Source organism: Musa acuminata, chromosome BXJ2-11 (genome assembly GCF_036884655.1).
Source record: "Musa acuminata AAA Group cultivar baxijiao chromosome BXJ2-11, Cavendish_Baxijiao_AAA, whole genome shotgun sequence".
In the NCBI taxonomy this organism is placed as follows: Eukaryota; Viridiplantae; Streptophyta; class Magnoliopsida; order Zingiberales; family Musaceae; genus Musa; species Musa acuminata.
The window spans coordinates 14524676-14530675 of record NC_088348.1 but is presented as its reverse complement, the minus strand read 5'-3'; positions in this window follow the sequence as shown (position 1 = coordinate 14530675).

Below are 6000 nucleotides of genomic sequence, written 5' to 3'. Positions count from 1 at the left end.
AGAAAATCAAGAAAGGCGAGGTGGCAAACTACGCCTTAATCGCTTTCAATGATGAGGTAATCGAAATCTCCCTAATTTATTTTGAAATTACTTGATGCTTTCATGATGTATTTTCTTTTTTAGTTTAGAATTAATGTTTAAAAAAAAATATTATGATCATGCTAGTAATTTCGAAAATGATAATTTTATGATAAACAAACAAAATGATTTTGATTGAAAATATGAAATCATGGTTAAGAAGTAATAATGTGTATCATGTTGATGTCCATTGTTATTTCTCGACTTTGAGTATATTAAATCATATTTAATTTGACGTTATGATTAATGAGTATATATTTTTTAAATTATGTATGATGATTCTTGATAATTATGGATTATCGATTTTCATGATAATAATAGTGGCTTTAAAAATTGATGCATGTTTTGATTTGACATAAATGAAATGGCATGCTAACATGAAATCGATCACTTAAGATGAAACACTTAAAAAAAGGGGGAAAAATATATTATCAATGAAATCATGAATCTATTTATGTTATAAATATTGTGAGCCATAAAAATTTGTCAAATTGAATGAATTGAAAATGAATGATGATTTTTCTCTTGAATGATTGTGACCTGTCTTCCTTGTATTCATGATATGATTTTTATGCAGTTCTTTGTATTCATGAAAGGTTTATCTCATCACCCAATTATTTTCTTCTTGATATTCCTTATGTGATGATATGAATACATGAAATATTCATTAATTTATTTTGATGTATACAAATGAAAAGTTATGATCATGCATGATAGGATATAATTTGACAAAATTGATACCATCATGATATGAAGCATTTATGATTTGCAATGATGCATGCAATACTTGAGCTTTTTAATTATGATGTGATGTATTGCATATAATGTAAATCATGATTTAAAATACTATGAGTAGTTACTAAAATGATGTATTATAAATGTTGATTTAATGTCATGAATACTCTAAATAATGAATGTTTGGTATCATGATCAAAATGTTGATAAATAGTTAAAAATTTAAGTATCATGTATAATATGCTCATGATATTGATTGATTTATTCAGTATCATGCATGAATGAAATATAAGGTTTTTGAAATTGTGCATGTTCGAATTTGAAAATATAATGATGCACAAATAAGATTGAAACCTACCTTTGTCATGATTTAGAAATTAATGTAAAGGGTCTTCCCTTCTTTTTGCCAATGACATAGGGGGAGAAAGAGTTGCTAATGTGCATATCTCAAAGAGAAAATTGCTAGCTTGCGTGTCTTAAAATGTTAAAAAAAATTTGCTAGCTTGTATATTCTAAACTTGCTATCGTACTACCGTGATGATGAGCATGTCTTATCTTCATGATTGTATTTGAAAAACTATGGCAAAAATATGTCCGAATGATTGAACTTGTTAAAATTAATTTTCAGACTTTTTTGATTGAATGATCAAATCACTCGATTGCCATGATGATTTTATAGAATTACATGCCCTAATAACAGGTTGGAAATTATGTGCTTTGGATACAAAAATTTTCATGATAATAAGCATGTTTTGTCCCCATGATTGTATTTGAAAATCAATAGCACAGCCTTGTCCAAATGCATGAAAGTGTTAATTTCATTTTCGGATTCTCTTAACAATTGGATTTTCGAATTATCCTCTTCAAGACTTAATAAGCATATGTCATATCAAGTTTAATTCATATCATTGATTTTTGACATATGGAATCAACTAGCAAATACATCTCTCATACACTTATTATGTGAACAATATTTTGTTTTGAGAAATGGATTTGATGAAATGATTCCTGCTTATAAATTCCTTCTTGAAAAAGGAAGTCATTTTTACGTACAAAGATTTGATTCACATACATATCTTGACACTTGTAAAAATGAAATGTGCTTTAATATCTTATCAATTTTAACTTCATTCAAGTAAGCTCAGAAATAGCTTTCCTCCTTAAGGTAAAAAGAAAATAACAAATAAAATGGAAGAAGTTTTCAAAGCTATCTCCATGTCATGTTTTCCTTGAGATGTTTGAATATTTGGTATCTTATCACTCTTTGTTGAAAAATGACATGAACCTGCTTATGGCATCGCACTTATATTTAAAATTTGCTTATATCGTTCTCCGTTTTGTTGACAACAAAGGGGGAGAAATATATGAATTGATGCTATGATTGCCATATTTGCTCTATGCCATGGTTGCATTATAATAATATATCAAGAACTCGCATCGCAACTTTACTTATTGATATCTTGCCATGTGATGAAATACTACAATTGATAAACACTTGAAATGTTTGTGTTACGATATCAAAAGCTTACATTGCAATCTTAAATGTTGATATCATACCATTTGATAATAGCAAACTTGCATGATGATAAAACTTGATATTATGTTTTTCATGCAATGAGTTGAACCAATATCACAAACACTTGATTGTGGTACTTCTCCTTTTTGTTGATGACAAAGGGGGAGAAGTATGTTGATGACATGACATGTTATGCATAAGTTTATGCATAAGTTCATGATGACGTGTTGCAAGTATTCATGATGAAAATTCCAATGACTTGAATTCAGTTTGAATTCAAGATTCTATCAATATGGCATATTGATAGGGGGAGTTTGTTTAAACTCCGAGGGTTAAGGTTAACACCGTTATCAAGTAGTTGTCATCATCAAAAAGGGGGAGATTGTTGAATCTCGTATTTTGATGATGACGTGTTGCAAGAATTCATGATGAATATTGCAATGACTTAAATTCAGTTTGAATTCAAGATTCTATCAATATGGCATACTGATAGGGGGAGTTTGTTTAAACTCCGAGAGTTAAGGTTAACTCCGTTATCAAGTAGTTGTCATCATCAAAAAGGGGGAGATTGTCGAATCTCGTATTTTGATGATGAAACCACTTGATATATGTTTATGATTTAATCTGCGTTTTCTAGTGACGCAGGATACTTCGATCAGGATGAGACAATTAAAGCAGGAAAATCATGTTGTGCTGAAGGAACATGTCAGAAGATTGGACGTCGGGCCGGTGGATCGGTCGACGTATCGACAGAAGGCTTCGGGCCGTGGACTCAGGCATCGGGCCAAAAAGAGTGAGTATTGTGCCAAGGATATCGGAGTTGCGGAGTCAACTGGCCGATTGGGCAATAGGCTGCAGGAGAGGACGATGCGCCGAAGAATCGGACGAAGCGTCGAGGGACCAATGACATGCCGGACAACTTGGTTAATTGCTTAGGATTTATTGTCTCGATCAAAGTTTTGTTTTAAGTGTGCAGAATTAACTACGATGGAAGAAAGACATGCAGCAGGAGTTACGCCGGAGTCAAGACAATGATCACGTTGGGAGTTCGAGAGTTCGACGAAAGTTTAGACAGTCGTCGGAGGTTCTGCGGGAACAAATCCGAGAAGTCCATGAGCTTGCCAAAGAAGCTCGTCAGAACTCGCCAAGTGGATCGTCGCAAGTCCAGGAGTTTGCCGGAAGTCCACAGGAGCATCACCGAGGGTTCATCGGATGATCGACGGAAGTTCGCCGGAAGCTCGCTAGAAGAAGCGATTGACGCACCAGAGTAAGTTGCAGTAAATGTCTTAGGAAAAATCGTAGTTAGCACAATGATTAAGTTGGAAATGGGAGGTGATCCCATTAACTTAATCTTGGGGCAATTGGGCCCTTGAAAAACCCAAATTGGGCCAAATGGATCAACCCATTCGGACCCTGATTTCTGGCGGGAGGTGCAACCACCCATGCCAGGAGGTAGCACTGCCTGGGCTAAGTCTCCGAGCGAGACTGGGCGGTGCAACCGCCCCTGCCAGGAGGTGGCACCGCTTGGGCTCAGTCTCCGAGCAAGACTGGGCGGTGCAACATCCCCTGACAGGAGGTGGCACCGCTTGGGCTCGGTCTCCGAGCACTGGCTAGGCGGTGCAACCGCCTCAATCAGGAGGTTACACCGCCTGACCGCCTAGAGGCTCAGTCTTCGAGCTCTGCCAAGCGGTGCAACCGCTCCAGTCTGGAGGTGCAACCGCCTGATCCCGGAATTCTAGGAATTGACAGTTTTGAGCTCCAAATTTGAATTGGGTTGGGGCCTATAAATACCCCACCCATTCAGCACTAAAAGGGCAACGAACTAACACCGAAATCTTGATCTTGTTCTGTGATTTTTAGAGCTCAAAATTGTTGTAATGGCCAAAAGTTCTTCTCCCTCTGTTCTTCCAAGTTCTGAGCTGTAAAGAGAGGAGAGAAAATTCTGTAAGGGTTGTCTCCTAAGCCCGTCAAAAGGAGTGAAACTGTAAAACGGTGGTTGGCCTTCGCCTATTGATGGAAGGCCTGTAGTTGACGTCGATGACCTCGTCGGTGGAGGAAGCCAAAAGTGGAGTAGGTCAAGATTGACCGAACCACTCTAAATCTTGGTTTGCATTTACATTGAGCATCTTATCTTTACTACAAACCTCCTCAATAGCTTACTGCCTTCTGTGCTTTTACGAACGTGTTTCAAAGTTCAGTGCTTTCGGAATCGGCATTTAGATGCAAATCAGGTTTATCGTACGAACGTCGTATTTCAGTTTGCGCTTATATTCTGATTTCCATCATAACTGCAAACTACCTTCATAGATTTACTTTAACATCATCTCGCTTGATCTTAAGTTAAAGTAATCTTAGAATCAGCTTTCACACCGAAATCGCTTTTATCGTACGAACGCTGTTTTAATCGCAGAAAGATTTCCGCTGCACTAATTCACCCCCCCCCCTCTTAGTGCTCTTGATCCTAACAATATCATGTATCGAATGTCGAGAAATCAAAATGATGATTCATAAAAAAAATCACAAGTTATATTCAAGAAAAAAATCATCCTTCATTTTCAATTCATTCAATTTGTCAAATCAACATTTCTTGGGTATGCATGATATCAAAACATGGTTTCAAATCTTCAACATATAATATACATAAATTCAAAAATTGAAAGGAGAATGGAAGAATTCAAAGGTACAAAGATTTTAACCATTCATAACCAAATGAAGGATCAAGTCATGAATCCAAAATTCCATGAATCATTTCAACAAATATCTTTTTAAATAATCGAAATGATCATTAAAGGAAATCTCAAATTATTCCAAGAAATCAAGATCATGATTTTGATAAAACTCATCTCAAATTCAAATTATCAAAATCATTTTTGTGGTTCACAAAATTCATAACATAAGTAGATTCATGATTTCATTGATAATATATTTTCTCTTTTTTAAGTATTTCATTTTAAGTGATTTATTTCCTGTTAGCATGCTTTTTCACTTATGTTAAATAAAAACATGCATCAACGTTTAGGATCGAAAAATGAATTTCATCATAAAACCATCAAGATCAATAGATTTTCAAAAATGAATTGCTAGGATCAAGAAAATCTGAAAATGAAATTTAACACTTTTATGCATTCGGACATGGTTTTGCTATAGATTTTCAAACACAATCATGAAGATAAAACATGCTCATGATCATGAAATTTTTTTTATGCAAAACACATAATTTCCAACATGTTATTAGGGCATGTAATAGTGTAAAGTTCTCGTTATAGCAATTAAGTGAATGAATTAAGAACGTCCGAAAAATAATTTTAATAAGTTCATACTTTCGGACACATTTTTGCCATATGTTTTTGAAATACACTCATAAAAATAACACATGCTTATCATCATGTATAACTTAAAATCTCATGCATAAAATTGTCAATCAAAATATTTAATATTACACATTATGCATTTCTTCAAATCGAACATGATTTTATTTAATCAAAATCGAGAAATAACAATGGAAATCAACATGATACACATTATTACTTCTTAACCACATATAGTATGATTTCATATTTTCAATCAAAATTAATTTATTTGTTTATCATAAAATATATATTTTTCATGATTATTTTCAAAACTACTAGCATGATCATAATTTTTGCATTTTCATTTTATTATTTAAACAT